Raw genomic sequence first — 26,741 nt, forward strand, 5'->3', positions numbered from 1 at the left:
AGCAGACAGCCAGACCGGCCGGCCGAGGGGCCAGGACCAGCGCCGGGCTATCTGACCCCGGGAGGTACAGCCCATCCTGGGCTAACCACGCAACGCGCAGTCGATCCCCACCACCAGCCGAGGAGATGTGCCCAGAGACACGACCATTACACCTGTAACCGTGTAGAAGGCCCCGCGCGGCTCCAGCCACAGGGAATCAAAGCCGCAGACTGTGGCTCCCGCGGCAGGAAAAAACCTGCTGAAACTCCAGCAAACTAGCCAGCTCCCATCCTTCCACACCCCATTTCACTTCCATAAGCAGTTTCACTGGTTGTACTACCTCCATTCTTAAACAGCTTAGTCGTTTTGAGGTTAAAAAATTGGCGTATCACTTGGATGAACTGCAGATTTTGTCAGAGCTTTTGTCAGTGCTGGCTTTACGAGACCCAGACTGTTCCTATTCTGTTTGTTGGACTGAGCAGACCCCATCTGGCGGCCAGCTGAACATCTGCCAGCTCCATTCATCATTAATCAAAAATGGAAATGTCAGGAATAATGTTTATTCTGCCCCATTACATGACTGAATAAATACCAACAATTTACATATATTGTCTACACCATTTCCAGAAGTGCCTGACATTTTCTCAGCAGCTCCCCACACCGAGGGGTCAACACCTCTGCACAGCACATTGCAAAGATGAGAATGTCCTTTGGGAACTTCTGCAGCACAACCAGCTGAAAGGCTGCAGATAAGTTTGCAAAGTTTTGTGACCAAGAGTCTACCAAAGACATGTTCAATTACTTTCCTGGAAAGTCAAGCTGTCCCCCATTTTGCCAATGCTTTCTTTCACACTGAAGTGTCGGAGGGTGTACAGAGATAGTTGGCTACATGGCTCTTATTTTTTTCCTGGACTTTTGGGACTTGAGCACAGAAACTACTATATTGTTCTGGACAATACACTTACATATTATCAGGCCAAAACCAACCATTGTGATCTTCTAGTCTGAACTAATGTGGTCATAAGATTTTCCTACATTTCCTGTCTGCATGAACAAACCATTTTATCTTGATTTAAAAGTACCAGCAATGAAAAACCCACTATAACTTCTGTTAAAACCATCTACAGCCCTTGTTAAATTATTTCAAATAGTCAATTATTTTACACTACATTTTTTTTCCTTTTTTAAATCTCAGATTGCTGTATTTCAGTGCTCAAACACTCAATTCTGTGATACCCTTGAATGTTAGGCTAAAGAACCAGCTATCATAACTCCCCTTAGGCATTTGCAAATTGTGAAAGTCATTCCTGAACTACCTCCTTTGCTTTGGGCTGCTTCCACAAGAACAAATGTGTTGCTATGATTTCTTCTTTATTTTCACACAACAAATATGACAGCGTACATACTCGTTATGTGAAGTATAACTATGCCACAGAAGTTGCCTTAAAAAAAAAAAATGCTAAAAAGACAGGCACAAACTGACTTGCCCTTTATGGCATGTACCACATTCTTGACTTCGTCTGGGTAGAGCTGATCCTTCAAACAACCAAATGCTTCAAGGGACCTGTAATGGATATGGAACCTTTTGCCCTAAGGCATTAGCACAAATTTAGTCTAGTACAAGGAAGTTGTTACCTATTGACCAGGCCAGGGATATTCTCTGGCCTCTTAAGAAATTTGCTGAGTAGTCAGTGTGGTTTCCCAGTTCCAAATTATCCAGATCAGGGAACATCCCCTGAGATAACACTGGTAATTGCTACCTTTGTTGGCAGTCACAGGGGAGAGACTGAGCAGCAGAAAACGAATTAACCTCTTGTGCTTCAGAGGCAGCTTCTCACAGGTAGGACAGTGGTACAACACCCACCTCTCAAGCCTTATTAGTTCTGTGGATAAACAGAGGAGTTCACCCTCTACATCATCACCCTTTAATGATCATCACCTCTGTCCCAAGAGTTTTAATTATCATCTCACCTGTTCATTTAAAATAATAAGTCACAATTCAGCTATGAAAGGTGAAAGCATGCAGAAAGGTGAATGGAAGCTAGAACAAAAGCAACAACAGAAAAATCACAGCAATAATTCTTTCAGAGAAATCAATGAGAAAACTCTTCAAAATAAGAGAGGTTTCATATTTTTAAATAAAGCAGGAAACACTTTCCATGTATCTGACAGCACAGGAGGAGTCCATGGAGCAGGAATTACAGCTGCTTCCCAAGCAGTGGTTGTGCACAAATCAAAGTGATGTCTGACGCAGGCAGGTATGCCCTTCAGGAATTTTAGGGACGATGACTTGACCATGTATGGTCCTGCCTGAAGGCTACAGCACAGGGAACTCTAGGATACATTTACAGCACCAAGGTCCTTTCCACCCCCAGTGGCTCCAGGTCTGTGCCCCGAGGGAGCAAAGAGATCAGCATAGGGGAAGCAGTTTCATCATGATCTGTGATGATCTACTGGAAAACCCAACCCACTAAAAAATACTGGTCTAATTCCCTAGACCTTCCAGTGGTAGCACAAGGAAAAACCACGACTGATTCCTGTGAGGCTGGACTGTTGTGGAGATGCAATTGCTTGCCTTTTTCCTTCTCTTTTATGGAAAACCTGGCTCTTTACACGCACTTGTTTAGCTGGTGTATAGAAACAGCCTGACCTCCAAGACCACTTTACTTCAAAAGTATGTTTGCCTTGGTATGTTCAGAAACCCCCACGGACATCTACCTGGACCTCTACACAACCTGAACATCTCATCAAACCCAGCCCTAGGTTTCCTCTCACATGTTAAGGATATGAGTGGGGAAGTATGTCTTCATAGATGGAACAGTTTGCACAATTTTATCACTATCCACAGTCACTAGGAGACACCTGACACACTGGATGTCCTTGAAGCAAAGCACAAACCTTGAAGGACCCCAATGGGCCACCAGGCAAAGGCCGCCCCTCTCTGTGTCACTCCACACTAACAGCCATAGGTGAAACTTCTCCCTGTTCAACACTGCTTCCTCCTGCCCCACCAAACTGGGGAGTTTGGCACCAACAGTGGATCATCACGTGCTGCTGGGAGCAGAGGCAAGCCAGTGGTGTCACCAATGTATTGGGGCCTCTCAACTGTGCCACTGACTGGCATCTTCCTTATTTTATTTTTTGAAGCTGCAGAGAAAGGGCATGGAGGCAGCATCTCATTACTTCTCAAGGCTCCAAAGTCTGAATCTTATCCAATCTTTAAATCATGTTTAAAAATAACATTTAGATAACATTTAAAATCCAGAGAAAAGCACTTCTGCAGGAGACACACAGGTAAAGCACAAGGGATGATATGCAGTAAAGAGATACAGGGATTAAAAGGAAGTGTCCATGTGAAATGCAACAAGTTAAAAATGTAAGAATAAGATGACTTTTGCCCAGCAAAGGTTTGTGATTGCATGAGGGTGCTTGGTTTCCACTCTTCTCTTTGCTGCATTCTGTGTCATACTAATAGCCTGCCTCAGTAAGTCAATACATCCAATGGAAATATTAACATCAGGTAACAGAACAGGAGACAATTAAGTAGCAATAAACAAATAATAATAACAACAACAATAACAACACTAATAAAACTCATTTTTATTTTCACCTGCCAATGGCACATAGATGTGCTGAGGCATCAAGCAATAAGGCATCAAGGATGGAAACAGTGCCTACCGCTTGCTTTGGAGAGCTATAGCCGCTACAAATGGCCTGAGGACCGGCTGGCATAAGCTGCTGTGTGTTGGGAATACTTGACTAAGAGAGGTTTATTTTATTTCCTTTCCTTAATGCTCTCAGAGCTGAAGACCAGCACACCTTCTAAAACCACAATCCTACTCTGCTTCAGCAGCAAAGAACTAAAATTTCATTAAAACGCCCTTCCTTGTCAGATCGGGCTAGGACTTGCTCCTGAACCAACAGGTCTGTTGCTGTATCTGGAAACTCTTAACCCCACAGGCTCCTCTGAAGACAGTAATTTTGATTTTATCATAATTGGCTCGGCGCAGCCCAGTCACACAGGGCACAGGCAAACACCCAGGTGCCCACAACACCGCTGCAACCACTGGCCTGTGGGGCGTGAGTGGGGCTCCCCTACCACACCAGCACCCTCAGACAGTCAGTGCCCTGTTGCCAGGCTGCACAAGGCACAACAAAGTGCATTGCAGCAGCACTTGCCAGTAGCAGAGGTTGACGCAGGGTGGAATCGCTGCCTGGGTTTTTAATAACACCCCAGCACAAACACCATTATGCAATGGGGAAGGTGTTGCAGAGCCCATGCTAATGCACTGTTTGCTTATTGAGGGAATTTCAGTCAAGTATTGTGCCAAAGCCTGTGCAGATGGTGAGTTATGTCATCTTCTGTGTCAAGCTCTGCTCTCAGGCTTTGCCTCCAAAGAACTCCTCACAATTTATCTAAATTGGTTTCAAATTTTATTTAGATTAAAAAAGGAAACGGTATGAACTGTGTGGATCTTCTACTGTGGTTAACATTCATACACACAGACAACATTTAACCCAGGAGCTGGCATCCATGTAAAGAAACTAATAATATAATAATAACAAAATTAATACAGTAGTAGTATTATGAACTAATAATTCAAACAAATATTCAAACTAGTATATGAAAACAAATTTAAAACCCTTTGTGAGTGCAGTTTTGTTGTGTGAGCGATGCTCCAGTTACATTCAGTCTTCCCTGTCACTGGCAATGCTTTTCAATAGCCTGAACTTAGGAAAATCACAAGTGATTGACTCTAAGTGAAGGCAAAGTTTGACAAGGAGGATTACCACTGCTCCTGCAGCATTATATCCAGAGAAACCAAAACTGAGTTTAAAGCCAAAGATGAGATATGCAAAGGTTTGTGATAACTTTTTCTTGCTTAAAATCTGCAGAAGGAGGGAAATCCAGCAGCCAGCGAAATAGGTACCCTGCACAGTCCTACATTGTCATTTTCCACAAGCCATATGCACAATGCTTAGATTAACTATTAGTTTATTTAACCAAATTAATGTCACAGGTCAACCTCAAGGCAGACAGTGATGCAAGGATGAAAAAATGTCAGGTGGATAAAAAGATGCATTACACCTTTATTAACTTTCCTTAGTACAGCAGCTGGAAGAGACACTATCTGATTGATGAGCTGCCAAAACTGAAGACCATGAAACTCTATCAAAAGGCATCACCAAAACATGATAAGTATTTCAGTGTTTTGCACAGAAAGATCAATAGCTAAATAATTGTCTGAGCCAGGTGAGCCGGGGAACAGTCCTCTCACTTCTTGCTCAACAAACAAAAGAAACCTGTCCCAAAGTTGGGCAGGCTTCTATCTCACCAGAGGTTTGCTGCTCTTCTATCCAGTCAGCTCATGCTCTCTGCCACTACTGTCACTGTAGTTTGATTTGAATAAGGTTTCTTTTTCCTCACACTAAAGAAGGCTTGTTTGTGGGCTAGGCAGCATCCAAATGACACTGTGACTCCAGAACTAACACAGCTTTGCAATGCATTCCCATGTTATATTACTGCCTTAAAACAGAAATTATACTCGTCTCTCCCCTTTCCCCTTCTTATTCTCTCCAACCCTGAAATTAAAAAAAAAAAGGAAGAAAAAGAAAGAGGAATAAGAAAAGTTATCCACCTAACTGAAGTTCCTCCAATGAGAGCCACGAAGGTTTCCCCCTCACATGTCTTTCTTAAATACACTGTGAAACTCCATATACTGGCATTTTGGTAAAAAAAAATCCTAGTCTCTTGTTTTCCAATGGAAGCATTGTAATGTAACCCATTACTTCAAAATGGGCAACAAACCAGCCCCCACTTACATGCCTGGGCAAATAAAGCCCTTAGTACAAACTTCACCTCAGTAACATGAATCTAACTCGGCATGACAAAATAAGATGTGGGGTAAACATGCATGGTTGAGGCTTGCTGTTTCTTTTCCTAGGAGGGTGACAATGGGATGACTGAACACATTTTTTGGGAAACCCAAAGAAGCTTTCTGCTTAACAGAGTGAAAAATGCTGATCTGGAGGTTACATAATTTTTTCTTTTCCCCCTCCTTTTGCTTCTTTCTTTTTAAATTTTTTTTCTTTCCCTCTAAGCATGATTGGTTTTTCTCTGCTGGTTTAGCTCCCAGAACTGGTTTATTGCAGGATGAGTTGAGCCCATTTGTCAGTATTAGGAATGGAATGGGAGGAACACCAAGGGGGATGGTCCCAATCCTGGTCAGTAGCTAGCTGTTATAACTACACTGACACATGCAAACCCCATCAAAAGGCAGTCAGGAAGATGGCTTCAAGAGCACTTCTCCCAGTTGCATGCCCACTGCCCTTGTGATTATGGTCACTCAAGTATAAACTGAGGAGAAAGACTAGGCAAGAAGTGCAAGATCAATAAAAACCTCAGACCTAGCAGAGTCACCACCCACAGGCATTTGAAATGGTAAGGAATTGGCTAGACAGTGGCACACAAAGAGCTGCAACAGCTTGATATTCCCCATCCCTGGGAGTGCTCAAGGCCAGACTGGATGGGGCTTTCAGCAACCTGGTCTAGTGCAAGGTGTTCCTGCCCATGGCAGGGGCGTTGGAACTAGGTGATCTTTAAGGTTCCTTCCAAACCAAACCATTCTATGATTCTGTGATGATACTGTGGAATAGTATTCCCTTCTCCACAGAGCTAGATGCTTAGGATTGGGTGGTTGGAAATGTAAAAGTGCTCCTTTCCTTCTCCTCATCTCCACTGCACTTGAATTTAAAGGCCAAGTGGGCAGGCAGTGTCTGTTCAAGATGCAAGCTATGTCTGTTCAGTAGGATAATATTAAAGATTGTAGTTAAACAAATACTCAAGTAGAAACCCAGTTAATTATGTTTCTTAGCTGGCAGTCACTATCCTTTCCACACCAGTTGGCAAGATAATTAATTGTAACTACAACAGGGAAAATCAGTTTTAATCCCCTAAATATCAAGCTCCATCTCATCAACATGACACTACTCTAGAAAATTCTGGAACCTCCAACACATGTGTATTTCCTTAACTGTGCTTACAGAAATGTTTGTAGACTCTTAAGAATACATAAGGATATTTTAGGAGCAAAATATTTTTTATTTTTTATGGTACTGAAAATCCTTATGTATGAAGCAAACAGTACAAATGAAATTGTTTTAAGACATTCAACTGGTACCCTTGACATGAGTGACCTTTGTGCAAGCATCCGTTGATCCCTAAGCCCTCACGGTACTGTCAGCTGCTGAAACAGCAACTGCTTGACAATTCCTGACACCTGATACTCAGCTGGCAGCCACAGAGCTTTAAGCTACACCCACCTGGGCTTGCCAGCACGGCCTGGCTTTTCTTAGCAGTTTGCCCAGGAGGATGAATTCCTCCGGGTGCATAGCCTTGAAATAATAACGCCTAGCCTTGAAAGAGTACCAGAATTTAATGGAAGTGAATAAGTGCTAATGCAATCTGTGGCCACAGGTAATGCATGCTTCTAGAATTGACAATTTTCACCCCCATTTTTTAGAATATATTTATATTCAGCCACTATAAAGTGAACCATTTTACCACTGCTACCAGTTCCAACACCAGAGGCTGAGCTAATCTACTCAAGTGTCAGGCCACTTGCACAAAGATAGTTCAAGATTAATTTCTGAAATTCTGCAGTTTCTGAAAAAGGTTCAAGCACTTTCAGCAGGAGACAGGAGAAAAGCATCCAACCCTTCCACTACATAAAATTTTATTATTTTTTAATAGGTTTTGAAAGCATATATTTGAGATAGCAATATGAACTCAAATTTTGATACACCAGGTTTTTGTTAAGTAAAGCCTGTGAATATCAGAGCTGCTTGATATGATTTCAGATATGTAGGACAGGCAATTTGTCAAGATAAGGCATTTTTACAGGTCTGAAAAATGGCAATCATCACATATAGAGTCTATTTGAAAAGTCCTGAGAATATTAATGTATGTTTAGTATTAGTTTAAGTTTTCAACAATTTAGTCCCTTTATACCTGCATATTTTCCCAGCTTGCTTTCTTATCTACAAAAATTATTGCTAGGACAAGATCACCTCTCAGACAATCAGTAAGCAGAGGAAAGATGAGAATAAATGTTTCACAACAGCCATATACACATGACTTTCCAGCTTAATGTAATTTTTGGATTTTTGTCTTACACACACATCTCTCCCTCCTCAGTCATCATCTACTTTCTCTTCAGTGGTACTCCTCTGTAATGCTTCTTCTCTGATATGCAGGACTAATGAGTCAGTGATAATTTAGTGATAATAATATTGTTCTTGTAAATGCAATTGATTGACAGCTGGCCTGGACTTCACTTCCACCTGATAACAAGAATCCAAGTCTTCTAAAGGTACTTTGAACCTTCCACAAAGTTTTAAAGCAAGAACCACTTTTTCCAACAGAGAGCAGGGTGGGGATTTGGGCAAGAATCACTTCTTAGGTTTGGATGATTTGCTTTCATCAGCAGATATCCCACACACACCTCCAGACTGCTGTGTAAGCTCCATGCACAGAAAGAGGACCTTAATAGATGTGCCTAATGGGCACATCAAAGAAAAGAAAAAAAGGAAAAAGATAAAAGGTTTCAAAAGACCCTCTAATTAATTTAGCTACAGTTTCATGAAGAAATGGATGAATCAAGGATGGAGAATACTGACAACCAACTTCATGCCATTATACAGTTGGATTAAGAATGTCCTTCCTCAATCAATTCATGGTGTACTGGAAAGATAATACTTAAATTTTTTCAAGACTTAGTTACTGTGCAAAGGTCTAGAGAGGGGCCTGTTCAGCAGGAGTAAAACCTACTCTCATGGAATTTTATGTAGCTAGTTTGCACAACATTAGGCTACAGAAAATATGGAATGCCCACATAAACCCAGACTGGCTCTGTGTTGGGACCACAGAGCCTCCTGCTTCTCCTGCAAATTAGATTAAGGCTGGATTTACTTCTTCCCTGCATATCACACAGGTAAGATTACTCTTGGAGAAATCTCCAAAGTCAAAACCAGGGTGTAGAGTAGGGTGAGAAGCATGCACTCAGCACTTCTTAGCAAACCCAACTAGATGATGACTTATTAAAATTTCAGGTAGATCAACTTCTGCTTGATACCATTAGACTGTCACTATGTGACTGATTCATCCTTCAAGACATGTATGATCAAGTGGCATCAGCTGTGCCACTGGGACAACACACCTGTGAGGGGAACAACAGAATGAGGAAAAGGAACAATGCCTGGGAAATGAAAGAAGGCAGTTAGTACTCTACAGCTTAGATGGTAAAACATCTAAGAATGTTTTACCATATCTAATAAAAAAAGTCTTTTGTACCTAATTATGACCTTATTACTCAGCTGCCATCACTGCAATGGACAAGTTGCCTCCTCTTGATTTCTCTAATCTACAGAGGACAGTAGAGCTAATGGAAAAAGGTCAAAAACCTGAAGCTATATGCTGATTCTGCCAGCAGTGGATTTACAATAGAGAGCCGTTACCACACAGTGAAAATGACTGAGGTAAGTTTACGAGATGCAATTATCTGTAGCTTTTTCCCATTAAGTCTTGTAACTCTCTCAATGAGAATTTAAGAGCATACATATTTCAAGTTCTGTGTGAAGTTAATAACTTCACGAAAGACAAACAGTGGAGCGATTCATTCACATTTTGTAATATCAACAAATATGCTGGAGACCAAGTTTTTGGATCCAGCTATTACCTCTAATTACACCTATCTCTATGAATAAATGAAAACTAGTTTGCACTTTTTCCCTGATCATTAGCCTCATTTACACAAGTGTTATGAGGCCAGTTTTTTATCCATTAGCATGAATTAAGCAATACCCTGCTGAGTGCAGGACTGTTCAGACATGCTGGCTGTGGAGCAGCTGCTCTCCTCCTTTGCTATTGAATGTTGATTAGCATCACAGCACATGACACACTGCAGGGCATATTGTGTGTCACACTACAGCATACAGCATTTAATGAGAACCCAAAGCACACCCCACCATTTAGAAAGCCAGTCTCTGCTCTAAACACCAAGGCAGTAAGTAAGCACATGGGTTGTCCTGGGAAAGACTGAATCCCTCAAACAGTGGGCATTTGTTTTGGGACAATGCTGACTACCTGAGGCAGAGCTGTACATTTTCTTAGTTACCCTAAGCAGCAGCAACTGTACCCACTGCCTTAGTAGTAGTATCTTGTCACATTTTCCAGGAAGGTACTTACGTATTACCCTTGCAATTCTGATCGATGAGAAAGAATGAAGTTTCTGTATCATTAGACCCATACAGAACATTTAAAGAAAGACATAATAGCTATGAAAACAGAGTGCCCAATATGACCCCAGCTCCTCAAACACAGATCAAGGTAAGTATTGACTTCTTATGACTACTAATACATCACCAGCATTCTTTGTCAGCTTTCCTCATCTGGAAGATGGGCTGATACCACCATTTTCTTGAACAGATTCATTACTTATTTGAATGCTACTTTGACAACACTTTAAATAGCGCATCACTGTATCATCAACATTTCATGACTTTGATGCAGTTAAATGAAGGCAAAGAAAAGCTTTTCACAACAGTGGAGAAATTAATGTCACACTGTTCAAACTCTGGTTATTTTACAAGAAAACATGTTCCATCATAAGGGGTAACAGTACAATAATCTTGAAAGCACTGCTGCCTCAACTCACCTGCAAAGGAGCATGCATGAAATACTGGCCACAATTAGCTTGGTTTGTTCTGAATGACTGGAACTTCGCCTTTTGATTAGTAAAGGTTTCATCATGCACTTCTTTTATCACAGCCACAGAATCCACTTTTCCAGCTACATAACATGTTTTGATCTGCACAGAGCTCTCTTGCTCATGGACCCTGAGGAGAAACCTTACGGGAAGAGCACGCCAAGTTCAGTCCCTGGAGTTTACCTAATTACCGTCATAGGTGTACATCTGCTTCAAAGAGCAGAGCTAGAACCCCCATGTGAGAGGTGTTAGAAGAAATCAGACATCATTAATCAGAATTACGAAGAAACATAAAACAATCCACTGTGCTGTTCACAGTGCAGTCACTTTGTAGGAGAATATCATAGTGTCAATAACAAGGGTTAAAAAAATTTTACATCTACAGCTCAGTCCATAGAAACAGCTAAGAAGGGATAGATTCCCTCTCTATTTCAAAAGATAAAGGAGAGAAAAAAAATCACAGGATAACTCCGAATTGCATGCTCTCTTCTTTTCTCTTCCCACAACTCAAGGGGAAAAAAAACATTTTTCAGATTTGGCAGAGAGAAGCCACTTCAGAGGCTGGGCTTTATGTTAAAAGGGGTGTTATCTTATAAACTGAGAACAGACTCAGGTTATGTCAGAGATCTTTATAAACTAGTTCCTGTTTTTGAAGGCACCTGCCTCCCTCCCAATAAACTCAATGAGACTCTCTGCTAGAGTGCTTCAGTAAATAATCAGAGATGATCCTACCTCTGCAACACTACTGCAAGGCAGCAGTGCCAAACTTTTATTCTGGACAGACCACTGATCTCAGTTTGGTCTCAGGAAGGGTACCCATCATAGCACCTCTTCAACCCAGCTCCTCTTTTTACACCTTAAATTAACTTCTCATGTACTGCATACACAGAATAAACTAACTGCACCTGTATCTTGTAGCTGCAGAGTAATGCTCTGGGGACTCCTGGCCCACTGTCTCCTTGGAGACAGGCAATCAGCAACAAGGAAGCCCCCAGGGACAGACTGGTCACACTGAGCACTTCTGCTGAGAACAGTGCTGAGAGCCTTCAGCCCCCCCCAGCCCAGCAGGCACTGGACATCACTCATGTCAGAGCATGGTCTGGGAGCACCATCGAGGCACAAACCACATGCTTTTGGTGCAGCTGCAGCCTGCACAGTGTCAAATACCCCCAGTACCTCAAATACTGGCACTTAGAGTACCTTGGCCCTCCTTTAAAGGCAAGGACACTCCAACCATCTCTGTACTAGTAAATTAAACAGGAACAGGGCCTAAGTGTGAGGCCCAGCCTGCAGTCAGTCACACCAGTCCATGGCACAGGTTTTGAGTAACTAGCACTACAGGGCACAGCGAGTGGGATACAGGAAAGGCCATGGACTGTTCCTACCACGTGGGCCAGGAAAGGGTTGAGCTCGGGTTCCTCCATCCTCTCTACACAGTCCTCCAGTGCCACCTCAAAGAGTCTTTGAGCCCATGCTTTCATGTAGTACCCCAACACACACTACACACACCCTCAGCTCTCTGGTGAGTATTTTAGACATGCTGAATGTAAAAAAAAGACAATCCACCAAAGAGCAGTGTCTCTGAGAGGGGCACATGTGCAGTGCAGTGCACAGCACAGGGAAACTATGGGCAAGGGCAATGGATTTGGGCAGTCTGGCATCTGGCCTCAGGGGCAGAGGACCAGTTACTGCTAAATGAAACACTGGCCAGATAGGTAATAGTCTTGGGCTTCTGAGAAGTCTTCATTGACTTTAATGAACATGGTTAAAATGTGGAATGGCAGTGTAACTGCAGGCTTCCCACAATTTTTAGGCTTACATAGGTTTCCTTCCAATAACAGAATCATTTAGATTGGAAAATACCTTTAAAATCATCAAATCCAAACATTAACTTATCACTGCCAAGTCCACCACTAAACCATGTCCACCAAGTGCCACATCTACACGTCTTTTAAACATGTGTGTATAAAAATAAATTTTGGAACTATGATTTACTCCAGCCTGAGTGCTGGAAGTAGTTATAAACTTCATTGCAAAACAGCTATGTTATAAAATACTCTCAGAAACTCTTCCATAATTTGGAAACTTTTTGATAGAATCCAATTTTTAATAAAAATAACTTTGAGTTATATACATTTGAGAAGCAAATGCAGAGAGACCATTGTTACTAGACTGAAAACAAAATTAGAGAAATTTCAAAATCCTTTTTTGAGTTTGGATGATTTTTTAAATGCATATTACACTTACAAATGAACCCTAGAGTAAATGCAAAAAAGCAAAGGGACTTTCAGTCCCTTCACAGTCCCCTTTCAGTCATTCACAGATACATTAGTTTCAGAATATACTGCTGTTTTCAATCAAGTTTAACACTGTAAATTTTTTCTCATTATCAGCAAAACAAAAAAGTACATGCTGAGGATAAGGAAACAGCTTTGTTTATCTTCAAAATCATGTGCTTACCAGAACTAAAGCATGTATTTGCCATATGTCAGCCCCTGACCCCCTTCTTTAAATTACAAATTCATTAATATAGCACAGCAGTGCTACATCATTAGAAAGGAATAAAGCACATTTTAAAGTGCAATTAAGTGGTATAAAACTACTTGGAGAGAAAGGTTTTCCACTGCAGCAGTGTCTTAGGGAGACCAAAGGGGAAACCTGACACGAAGGAATGTCAGCCTGAACTTGATTAATTTGTACTCAGAGCAACACGTCCCGTCCCCCACAGCAATGGCAGCAGCTTCCCACATCACTTTGCTATATTCTCCCTTAGAGCTTTCTTCGGATCTGTAGGTCATCCACGAGATGGATTTGTTCAAATTGACATATTTAATAGAGTCATGTCTTCTCTGTTATTGTCTCAAACTTCACAACTCAAACCATCTGTATTGGATGTGTAGGCTCCTAGAGACGCCTTCATTGCTAAACAGATTGCGCAGGCTGAATATGCAACGTCCCACTCTAGAACACGCAAAGCCGACTCAAACACTCCCACAGATGACAGCAGCCCTTCCACAAGCCCCACACTGTGCTTTCCTGGAATGGTCATACTGGAAATATCAACAGTTCAGGACAGGGACACAACATGACTCAAAACCAGGTCAAGTCTGAATTTTAGTTTCCTTCTCATTGCTTTTTTGTTACTGGGATTTGAGACAAGAAGTCTAATGGTTCAGTTTTATGGCTTAGAAAGAAAAGACTTGAAAAGGTTGATCCCTGTTTTAAATGAAAGCAGATTCTCACCAGCACAGAAAGAGACCAGTGCTTAATGGTGCTTTGCTTGCAAGCGTTGTTGTACTGTTGAAACAAATGTTTCTATGAGGTTTAAAGTAGAAGAGAACATTTATTTATTTGCAAAATTAAAACTGAAGTTTCCTGGCTGAAAAAAAAAAAAAAAAGAAAAGAAAAAAAGGGAAACAGTGAAATACTTTTATCTGTCCTAAGAAGATCCTAAGGGTATCCTCAAAACTCCTTTCCCATGGGAGTTAGGATGCTCAGCAAGTTTGGGTCTTAAATCAACATACGTTTGTTATTTAAGTTATACTGTCATTGTTTCTTTTCTGTTCTGTGAGACCACGGCATGGCTATCCCTTCCAAGCCTGGAAGCAGCATCTTTAGCTTGTGAATATTACATTACCCCCTCACCTACTAGACTAGAGAGAAAACACTTTTGCTACATAGAAAGCCTGACAACCCTAAACAAGCTACAATAAAAAGCAAGACCCGATAAAAATTCCATTACTTGCTTATCTACAGAGATTCTTCCCAGTTCAAAGGGTCAATTTCCCAGCAGGGCACCAGTGCTTATCAGCTAGCTCTGCTGAGCCTTTCAATTGCAAAGAGAAGTGTTGCCTCCAACTGGCATGACAATGGCACAATTAAACAGGCACTTCAAAGATACAGAAGTTGTAAAAGCTTTGATTTTGCCAACTTCTCTATGCCATCACTATCCAACAGATTTTTTCATGTAGAGGTCAGAGTCCTTACTAAGCAAATGAAAAACAGGTAATAAAATAAGTCATGTGAAATAGAGCAAATCCATCACATGCCTCTACTCCCAAGGCAAGTCCCCTTGTTTTCCTAGGTACAGAGAAGCCCATACCTGGCCAAGGGAGAAACAGGGCTACTACAGTACAAGGTTCAATGAATCTGCTGCAGCAGATCCCAAGGCAAGTCCCCTTGTTTTCCTAGGTACAGAGAAGCCCATACCTGGCCAAGGGAGAAACAGGGCTACTACAGTACAAGGTTCAATGAATCTGCTGCAGCAGATCCCAAGGCAAGTCCCCTTGTTTTCCTAGGTACAGAGAAGCCCATACCTGGCCAAGGGAGAAACAGGGCTACTACAGTACAAGGTTCAATGAATCTGCTGCAGCAGGTCCAGTAGGACGTGTATATCCCACAAACCTGCAACCCTCCTTCACACAGGAGTAAACATGCAGACAGTAGTATTACTGGGAGGACTTAGAGGAATGGACACTTGGAAGAGCAGATCTGTTGATTAGCTGATGTCTGACATACCAGCCTGGATTCATTTTAAGTAGGCTACACAGGCAGGAGAGCCGGTACTCCCTCAGATGATTCAAGAGACACGGGGTTTGTTTGTTAGCTTGCTGTAAGGTGAGGAGACTGGGCACAGTCAGCATGGTCATTTTCTAATTATCACAGGATCATGTGATATAGGTCATGTTTGTTAAGGTGCATATGTGGTCATCCCACATCTGCCAGTTTGCATCAGCACTGGATGCATGTACCTTTATCTAGATCTTGGATGACTTGCTTCAGACCTTTCCCAGTATTTGATCTGTGACCTTCCTTCACACATAAACCATATGTTTTAAGTAAAGCTCTCCTGCCCCAAGCACAAGAAGTATGCACGTCATTCATCTTTTAGGATTCCTTTTCACTCAACTCTCTCCCCACTTCGTTTGGAGCAACAGCCCAGAGTCCCAGCCTTGTTTTTTCAGGCCAACTATCTGCCTGGATAGAGCAACATCGTTTGCAAAGAGTGCTGCAATCTCTTTCGAATGTCTGCAGTGCAGTTCCTTCAACCTGTTAGCTTGTAGCGCTTGGGACACAGGTAACAAGATGTGCCAGAAAGGATTGTAACAGCAAAAAGCTTCATTTTCACATGAATGAGGACATGACAGGAAGCTTTCAACCCAAAACATTTCCTGTCAGATCCACAGGCCACAATTTACACATAGGAGTAAACATTGTGACCCACAGCAAACCAAGGTCACCTCCTCTAAAACATGTCTGTTGAAAGTACAAACAGATCCCAACTAAATTAAGTTTTAATTCTGGAAATCAGTTTAAACTCAGATACAGGTTAGATTCAATCTTCATGGAAGGAATTATCCTTTTTGTAGTTACTGTACTTCCCTTTTAATGGGAAAAAGCCCTTTCACTTGGATGTCCCATACCAGTTTCTGCAAGCATGATTACAAAGAACACATGCAAACGAAAGCTATTATATTATCACCTCTCAGTAAGATAGACTATACCAGCAGAGATCCACATAGTTTCCACCTGTCCCAGCAGCAAAGCTGCAAGAGCAGTTTATGCCAACATATGACACCTCATGAGGCACAACCACAACACAGGACAACACTGTAGTTTTAATAAAACTGACCAAGGCAAAATAAAACCCTAACCTCCATGGCTGATGTGTGATTAACACACAAATTATAAACAGTTTTGTCTCAGGGCTTTATTCCATCTCAGCTAATGTACATTGATGTGCCCTCTCCTTCCATGCCCACAGCAGTGAAGTAGTACAGCTTGTGGTTGTGACTTGCACACCATTGTCTGTCTTCCTTTCTTTTGTCCTCTCCCTCCCACCTCCCTTCTAATGCATTACCTTTCAATTAATCACACAAGTACAGCAAACCACACAGTTCTCTGATCTTTACATAGTCTTTTATCTATAAACATCTAGTACTTGCCTTGTCTCTAGGAGGAGCAATCTTCTCAACAAGAACCTGCTTTTCAGAGAAGACAAAATTGGAGAAATTTAGTAGGAGATGTTTTAAATATTTATGCTAGCAACCTCTATGCTTGTTTCTATCAAATGCATTCAGAGAGGATTCTCTCAAAACTTAAAAGCAAGCAGTTTTGCCTGAGTCTTCCAGGTGTGTACTGGTATGCTTACACAACCAGCATGTACACCAGTACTCCCTTCCCTGGACCTGCCCAGTTTCTTTAGACCTCAAAACTTGAGCATCTGTAGAGATAAGTCTTTGTGCCTCTGTAAACATGTTGCTTTAGGTATACACACTGAAATACAAAGCATTTCAACATCAAGTCATGTACAGCACTCTGACAGGATGCTCTAAACCTGTGCCCAGGGAAGACTCTATTACTCCAGTGGTTGCCAGGGACCATCCAGCCATTTTACTCTGTTAGTAATTAGATGCAGCATATTAATTTCTCCCTGTAGAAGAAATCTGAAGCCAGCATTACTGAAAAATGATCTGTGATCCTCAGGTATCTAACAACATTTAGTAGTCTTTACAGGAAGAAAAAAACTAGAGTTAAGATTTCAAGTTTAGCAACATTCTAGCTATGTTGCACACATTTGCTTAAAGCAAGTAATTCACAGCAGATTTAATAATCATGCCATTCTGCACTGATTTTTGTAAATTTTATAGTAGAAAACTATGGGACAGCAGGCTAAAATGCATGTGTAATTTTTAACTCAAGGAGAACAGTTAATTTAATGCCACTTTTCAAATGCATACATAAGCAGGGACCTGACTGACAAAACAGCCCTATCATGAAAAGCTTAGTTAAAATCTCATCAGTTAATATCTAGATGGCTTTCCTTGACAACACTGCTTTAGCTGCTGTGCAACCTGTCATTTTGTAATAAGATTTGAGGAAAAATAAACACTAAAATAAGGTTTTGCAATGTTCAGCTTATCCTGAAACATCTCTTCATTGGACCAAGATACTGGAATAAGCATTTATTAAAAATACCACACGCCTAACTTTATAGTGTAACACACAAGCAACCCAGGACAGCCCTGGGAGCCAAACAAAGCAAGATTAAGTATGTAAAGGTTTATCAGAAACAGATGGACTAGTTTTTCTGAAATAGTTACTACTGATCTAGAAGAACTGACCTCTTCATTAATGTTATTATGTCTTAAGTCACTCCATCACCTTTTTGGGTTTGCTCATGTTGCTTATCACATTCTAAGCACACCTCCTCAAGAAAAGTCCTGCTGGAGAGTTGATTTCATGGGGTTGGTTAGAAAAAAGTTTTAAATCCTCCTTTGTAGTTTAAGGATCACAGTTGCCCACTTGTTTCCTGTGAGAGTGCTTCAAAGTGGAAGAACAGGCTAGCCCATCCAAAAGTTTGCAGGGTTCAAAACTTAGATATGACTCCAAATGGAGTCAGTGAAGAAAATCCACCGTTGGGCAATAGGCCCTTTGCCATATGGCTGCTGGGCTCCCTGCCAATCACAGCTCAAGAGCCAGTGCTTGAAATGGTAAGATAAAGAATTACAACTGTCTCAGACTGGATCCCGAGCTCACACATCTGCAAAGATGTGCGTGCCAACACCAAGAAACAGATCAGAAACAGAGACTCATGAGCTGGTGGAGACACAGGCTCATAAAGCCACATGATGCACTGCAGCTGGATATTCAGCTTGGCCCAGCAATGATATAGCTGCATTTACACAGCTCTTGTGCCGCTAAAATTCAAAGTCTCTACTGCATTCCCCCACAACTTCTGCTTCCAAGGAAGTAGAGCCAATCTGGGAAAGCTGAGAACACACATCTGGGGTCTAGAAATGCTCCAAGTGAAAGCTGACAGGATGAATCACATTCTTCCTGCCAGCTGAAGGATGGGAAGAGATTTAACAACCAATCTCCTTCCCCATCCTCATCCCCCATCCTAACAAGGAGCTGCAATACCCAGGAGCAGAAGGGGTGATTCAGGTGAACAGGAGAGCTAACACCAACAGCTTAGATCTGGAAACAGATGCTCATCAAGGAAAAAAGCATTCCAAAGAAAAATGTTCAAAATGCAAAGCTGTTTAAGGGTAAGTTTCAGATAGGACTTCAGCACTTGACAGAACGTAGAAAGGATTGTTGCTTTCAGTTAAACCTCTGAATATCAGTGAAACTATGACAACTCAGGTACAAGCAGCACTCATCTACCAAATAGCCTAAAAATTACACTGAAGCTTTATTTTAACAATGTCCAATGGGATAAATAAGCAGCATAGTCAGCACTGGCAATGTTGGGAAACAGCCAACACCAACGCAGCAGATTGAGTTGGACTCAGAAATTGGGAGGAAAGCTGCTAAGGGAGGCCCATAGCCTTAGGCCAAAACACAAGACACTGCTGTGCAGAGCAGGGAAGGGAAGGGAAAGGTAACAGAAGACAACATCCATTAAGCCACATAAATCACTGGAACTGCTTGTAGGGAGGGAAAAGTACTGGGATGAGAGGACTGACCTGCATTGGAGGCTGTTTGAGACTGGATCTTGGTCCACCAGGCTCCAGTAGTGCCAGGAGAACCCAGGGAAGGGGAAAAGAACAGCAGGAGCAGGCTCAGTAACAGCATCTGCACTTCCAGAGGCTGCCCTTGCAGTGCAGAGCCACCTTTCCCCAAAAGGCAGCATTTCCAGAAGAGCAAGCCAGAAAGCCATAGTAAGCCATGGTTAGAGAGGATGAGCTGTTCAGTGGATGCAGCACAGCACCTCTTGCTCACTCCTCTGCCCAGGAATTACAGATGCCCAGCACTATGACTGGATTTTGCATCAGATTTTTTTCTGCTTAAGATCTTAATGGAGCTTCAGGTTTCAACTATTTTCTGCTGGCAAAAATATCCCTGGTAGTCTGCTAGGCAAAAAGATGATGGCATCTGTCTTACAATCTGAAATGACACAATACAGGCCTTGGGATTTCTCTCCCCAGGGCCACCTCAGTTTTGACAACTTCACTGCATTACTGATGCAGACACTCCCTCTCTTTCTCAATAGTTTGGTTGCTATTCTCAGGACAGGACTCCAAAGGGCAGGGAGAGAAAGATCTTGAACCAAGACAAGCAGGAAGCAGAGCACACAGACTGTCTACAAAGAAGACAGGCTTGGCTGCAGGCTCTCACTCTACTTACAAACAAGATACACACTACATGTGTGTATATGTATGTATACACACACACAGGGCAAGGCGATAAGCAAGCAAGATGATTCCAGAGCACTTAAGGACACAAGAGTAGACAGGCTGAGACAAGCAAGTAATAGCACACTTTAAAGAGCATGCTGACAGCTAAAAGATGCAAAGTAGTTTATTCTAAGAAGTACCTCCATCTATCTTATGGTGGAATAATTCATTTTGTATTCAGTAAAATTTGTTTCCAGAGTAATTAATGCAAACTGACTTCAGAACTTTCTTAATTATTTGTGTGGGTACAAGAGGCATTTGCCCTGAAATACATTAACTTGAAATCCCCAACAAGGTTAACAAGCCTGAAATTGCTGGGGATTTTTTCCTTCATTTCATTCTATGACTAGAGCCTGAATAGCTATAGTTTGTGTAAAGCCATGGCTGCTTTTCCTAAAGCACTAGCCTAGCAGCCAGGTGACACATCTTTTCCATCCACCTGATTTGCTGCCCTCCAGGGCCCTGAGCCAGACATGAACTGCTAAAGGAGAAAGAAATCCACTGGGAACAAGAACTATTCACAGATTGTACACTTCATAAAGCTTCACCAACAGAGAAGAAATAGGCTAACCTCTCTCATTGCCAGTCCCAAAAGAGGCTCACCCTTGATCTGGCAAGTGGCATGAAAATCTGGTTTGTTTCCACTACAACTCTACCAGTCTCTGGAAAGCCTGAATGCAAGCACGTATCTGTGACCACATTTCATTTCACTAGGGCAAACAAATAATGGATACTCTTCTCCCCAGCAACAGAGAGATTTCTGGAACTCATCTTTGGAGCTTTGTCTGTGCTGCATTTTCAGTGCACAGCATTAAGCACATATGAATTAAATTGTCAAGAAAGACTACCTCCCCTACCCCTCAAAAAAACCCCTCAAGAAATTCAGCATCTCAAACCACATCCTTATTAAAAAAAATTAATAAGTACATAGTCAGAAGGGTGTGTGCAAGCCACTAAACCAAAATTCCTAAACTCTAATCCTTTCCAACAATAAAACTTTCTGCTTCTGCCAAACCACTTGGTCCATCTGTTTCACTTTCTTTCCTGTAGAAAGGAGAACACAGCTTCCCCCACTTCACAAAAGCAGTCTGTGGACTTGACCTTTATAGTGTCATTTTCCAAATAAGCTTTTCTTACTTTCAAATAATTTTCACACTAAAGCTTCAGGTCTTGTCTAACAGAAAACTCAGGTGATTGCATAAGCATTAGTTCTTGAGCCATTGCCATACACATAGGATTATCTGCTTTTTGTTGCTTTTGTTGAAAAAACAGCTGGAAAAACATAGGTTTTGGCTTGCATTTTCTTGATGGTTGAGGGATAGAGAAGAGAGTATCTTCCCACATAAAATGCTTTCTTGAAAAGAATAAAATCTGAAGAACCACATAAAACTTCAGCCAATCTGCTTCCAGGTTTCAACATTTAATTCAAAAGACCAACATTTTGCAGAATCCAGGACTTAGAGAAAGTCTAAGTATGTATTTTCTCTAATGTCTCATCACAAAGAAAAATCTCATGTATTAAATGGAGAATTTCTTTTTAGTTACTCATTAAAGAACTAATTAACACCTCCTAATACTTCATTGATGTAAATTTTGAAGAAATTCCATTTGTTGTTCTGTACATTGCAAACCTTCAAAAACACATGCTCTGGAGAACCTGACCACCAGTCCATCAAGATCTAGGTAACTAATCCAACACATGCACAAGAAACAACTCTTTTGAGAATATATGCCACTTAACTGCAACCATTTCTAGGCCTCCTACTTAGAGGTATAAAGCAAAGGTGGCTTGAGAGCACCTTCAAAAATATCTTCTGCAGGCTACCTTTAGAGGAGTTGGTCCTGTGGGTGGATATATGTAAATAAGTGTTCCCGCTCCTCAGGGTTTCATATGGAAACATTTACTAAGTTACACCAGCATAAATGGGTGTAAAATCTCAGAACAAAACTTCTCCTTCAACATTAGATACTTCACCTCAGATTTTATTTGTAATTAAAATGTTCCACAGGAAATAATAACCACAGCCGTAATTAGGTAATTAAACCTGTTCTTGAAGACTTATGTAATGCAAAAGAACAATCATGCAGATGGAAAAGTTTAAACCTACTAATTACATGCATGCACAAGTTACAAGCAAAAGCTTCTTTCTTAAATCACTTATTTTAACTTTTGCAAAATGATATGTTCAACAACCAGCTGTTGTGCATCATATGTGAAGAGCTTACTAATGCAAACCTTCTATTTCACAGTGCTGCACTAAAAGCCCCACACTAATTCTCATAGATTTAGAAGACTCAAAAGAAGTAAGTCAAAGAATCACAAAAAGCTCAAGTCTGCTTTCTAGTTACTCTTGATCTTAGATATGCCAAGAGTTTGGAATAACTTCACTTTACATGACTGTAGTAAATATTCCTTCCCCACCTGTCTATCCCACCCTTCTCCAAGATGAGTGGTAAATAAGGATGTCTCAGCTGCTCATGAGGCAGCTGTTAAGCTACCCTACTTTAGAGCTATAAAAAGTACAAGGTTTAAAGAGGGTGGGGGAAAAATCAAGTACAATGATTTCTTAGTGGGTGTTTTTACAGATGTAAATGAGTTCTGAAAATTTAAGACAAAGATGTTCCCTTTACTTTTAAAAACTGAAGGGTTTTTAAAATTGATGCTTTTCATTCTCTTTTGCAACTAGTTGCTCAAAATATGTACAGCCCAAGTTTGGATCTGCATCTCAAAATTAAGTTTCCTATGATCAGTCTGTGGCTTCATGAACATCTGAAAAAGGCTAATTGGAGTTATACCTATTTGTATAGAAATGCATTCGGATCAGTTTACACCAGTGTCTCAAGTAAACAGCCAGTGGTATTTTACAGCAAATCAGCCAGTTCTCCAAACCTTTTCAAATAGTCTTGTCTTGCCTTGCAGAACTTGGACCCAGAAACTAAAAAACCACTGGTCTTCCACACAGCTCTCTCTACTGATTAGGTCTTCCTATGCTGTCACACTGAAACACATTTATAAACAAGACCATTCAGCCATGCAGATTTTATAACTGATCAGAAATACTTGAGTATTATTATATAAATATTTAAATATCAGGTAAAGAAAACCCAACAACAACACATCCAAACAAGTCAGCCTTGTGTGCCCAAAAGCTACACATGAAACCACTGGGGAAAAAGAAAAACAAATATATTCACATTTCTCCCAGCTGAAACAAAACCAACCATAGTGAAAACTCACGGAGAAGTCCAGCTTTCTAGGAGTTGGGACAATAATAATGTCAAACTTTCTAGTATTTACTAGCCAGGGTTTCCCAGAACTGGAATCTCAAGATCAGATAGGCATTTTAGTATCAAGAAGAATGCAAATCAACCTGTCTATAAAGGAAGTCGCAAATACAAAAACTCAAAACACTTAATAATCAACTTTCTTAAGTTCTAAATTGAGTCCTATCTCCAGAGAACAGTTGCTACCCATCACATTGCCATCATTATTCCAACTTTAAAATGCTTATGTTTTCCTTCTCTCTTTTCAGCAGAAATTTTCCCAAGTTTAAATGCATAGGTTTTTATTTATGAATTGAAGGCTGATCTCTCAGTATTAAACACTGGTGAAAATGTCATTAAATACTATGAACTAAACTAAAATGAACTGGCCATTTTAAGACAATCTTACAACAATACTTTCAAATGTTTTCATTTTTGTGCCTGAAATTTAAGTATCTTGACAAAGACTTCACTTAAAGCCTTCGGGGCTGGAAATTGCGGTTTCCTCCTTTTTCAATAAGGTTTGCTTATGTAAAGTCTCAGCAACATTTGTTACCAGTAGAGAGTACAATGAAACTAAAATATTCTACTTATAGAGACCCATGTTGGTGAATACTCTATAAATTTATCAGTGTGTGTCTAAATTCAGCAAGTCATCTGCAATGCAACAGAGAACACAACCCAAGAACAATACAGAGCTTTATACTACCCAAGCACCCGGTTTTAATTTGACTTCAGAAAAAAAGCAACAGTTAACCTACTGCCCATGAGAAACACTCCTGTTTTCTTTGACCTACAAAGCTCCATCAGTAGACAAGATACTCAGTAGTTACTTCACATGACCTAATCATCAAGGATTCACTTGTGCACCTTTAGATGATACAAAAGTAACAATTGTGACCATCACTATCTGCATTAATAGGTCAAAAATACAACTCATGGTTAGATTGTTCTTTTAGCTGAGTTCTTTTAACTACAAAATCTACATACTTATAACACTTCCTTCATATGGTATTTCCCTCAGTGCAGCAGGTAAGACTCTCAACATGTGCTTTCCTCACTTTTTGCAGCATACTAAGCAGACAGAGGACAACTGCTCCAGATGAGTTTTCCCAAGTATTTGCCTTGGTGTTTCAAGTTAGTAAAATAGTCTGAGTTTATCCACACCTCTTGGGTCCCCCAGTCTTGTACTAGACCACTCAGTACCTAAGACTGTGTCAGTAGCCCTCCCATTTCTTCCTGTGACTGACATGGGCTGAAATATCAGTGGCTTAAAAGCATGAGGCCTCTCAGCATGTACCATTTTTATTTTATTTTAAGATCAGTGGAAGCAGCTACTAGGTGTAACAACGCTTGTAGAGAAATAAGAAAACCATGCTTCACAGCTGCTTATGCCTTGGCCCAAAGGCTGAGGCTGTGTTTGCAGCAGCCAGACAATTCTGTGATTGCTTGCCAGGCTTTTTTTAGCCAGGTTCTGGTTATTGTAAGGCCTTTATCTTGACCTTCTACAAACAGATCTCCAATTATAGGCAAGCACATCTATATACATCCATTTTTCTTACTGCAATTCTGTTCAGAATTTCTTCTCATTTAATCTTTTCCCTACAGTTATCCCAAAATTCAAGAAACAGATGCATAAAATGCCAATTTTAAACACACTTCTCCCAAGGAATACCAATTATCTCTAGCTTCAGAAATCTTGATGTGCTTTGGGAATGGCTAGACAGAGCCATCTCCTGGCTAGACAGGAAACAGAACTTCTGTAAATACACACCTTAATCTGTGTGAACAAGCTATTCATCCACTGCAAGAGAAGACCTGTGTGCAGATTCAAGGGTTGGTTTCAAAGGGTAGTCCTCCTATCTGCATACCATAGTTCCTCAGAACAGCCAATTAATAACTACACAGATGATGGAAAACAACCCATCCTGTCTGCTACTAGGTTTTTGGAGAGTATAGATGTAAAGTGAACAGCAAGCCCAAAACCTCTCCGGCTGTCTTGAGAAATACTGACACAGTAGTAAAGCTTTATTCATTTGTCCATTATGGAAGTCCCAGAAGAACATCCAGGGTCCAGGAGACAAATTGCACACAAACTTGTCAGAACTGTGAGGCATCCTAACCTGCAACCCTGTCTGATTTCCTTAGGCATAACTAAACTCCATTACCTTTTCACCATCAATTGATACAAACAAGTAATAGTTATGTTTTGGGGATCTTGATCAGGATTAAGTCAACATGACCCAAGCTATAAGGTATTTTAATTACACACAACTCAACAGGAACTGAGACAAAAAGACCAAAATCACCCTCACTTGGTGTTGACAAGTTTAACCTTAATTGAGTTTCTAAGTATCTTGGGATATGGATTTGCTTTTAAAAAAAATCATAGAACATCCTATCACTACCATCCTGCATTGGTAGTGACCCACAAGGATCATTAAGTCCAACTCAAAATAATAGTATTCTCAGACAGCATTCAGTCATTTGCTTCAGTAGGTTTCAAAGAGTAATTATTGCTTCTTAGACAGAATTCACCATTAAAACCTCCTCCTAAAACCACTTCTCTGCACAACATACTACAGTCCATACGTGAGAGTAATTTTCCTCTTTCTACCAACCAAGAAGAAGGATGCGAGCATGGCAAAAAAGCCTTCTTCCATACTTAAGTCTATCTCTAGATTCCTTGTTAAATCCACACTTGGGACGGCTAACAGATGTGAGAGGTTACTGATAAATAAGTGGATTTTGTTCAATTAACTGTCTCTGTTAGTTTTCTTGCCTTCTAAAAAAGGTATTTCCATCTCTTCTGAATGGTTGCAAACACTGACCCACCTGTAAACAAACAGTACAAACACTACACACACTTCAGGGCAGGTAGGAAAAGATGCCACAACCACTAGGCTGAAGCCTAATAGCATTATGAAATATAGTGGAATAAAGAACTTGCCATGGCAGTGAGACCAATCTGTCTCTAGGCTGTAAGTGCAAGCAGTTAGCAACTGCAGCCCTTTGAATTTATTTTATACTGCACTATATACACCTGCACCTCAGAGGAACTAGAGCCTTTTAGATCCTAGTTTTAATAACAGTTGAGCAAATATCCTTCTGTTCCCTTCTTAGAGGCAGATGAAGCCCAGAAGTCTCTTAAAATATACTCTTCAGCCATTCTTCAGGTTGATCTACTGTCCATATGATCACTTTCAAAAGATTTGTGTTTTGACCCTTTTAGTGAAAATTCAGCTTTCTCTGCAAAATTCTCATGCGTCAAGCTCAATACATAAGCTCTTTCAGAAAAGGAAATGATCTGAAAAAGTGTCAGAACACAGGGTTTCTGAAGTTCTGGTTTTCCTGTGTATGACCACTTGTACAATAGCAGAAGAGGGCACCGCCATCAGCAACAGGAGTGGAATGTGGCCCCGCTCCAGCCGTGGTGCCATTTCAAAGTGGATCACATATACCAGGATTTGGGATCTTGGCTAGAGCAGTGCATGACCTAGGTCAACAAAGTGAAGCACAGCACTCTGGTCCTGCACTAAGGCTGCTGTCC

General features: G+C 40.9%; 1 protein-coding gene across 1 annotated transcript in view; it reads right to left on the reverse strand.

Annotated features, from left to right (window-relative positions):
- The window catches only part of PRICKLE1 (prickle planar cell polarity protein 1), a 66,774-nt gene that overhangs the window by 16,586 nt on the left and 23,447 nt on the right, over positions 1–26,741 (reverse strand). The window lies entirely within an intron of this gene.

The sequence above is a fragment of the Aphelocoma coerulescens genome, chromosome 1A (assembly GCF_041296385.1).
Source record: "Aphelocoma coerulescens isolate FSJ_1873_10779 chromosome 1A, UR_Acoe_1.0, whole genome shotgun sequence".
In the NCBI taxonomy this organism is placed as follows: Eukaryota; Metazoa; Chordata; class Aves; order Passeriformes; family Corvidae; genus Aphelocoma; species Aphelocoma coerulescens.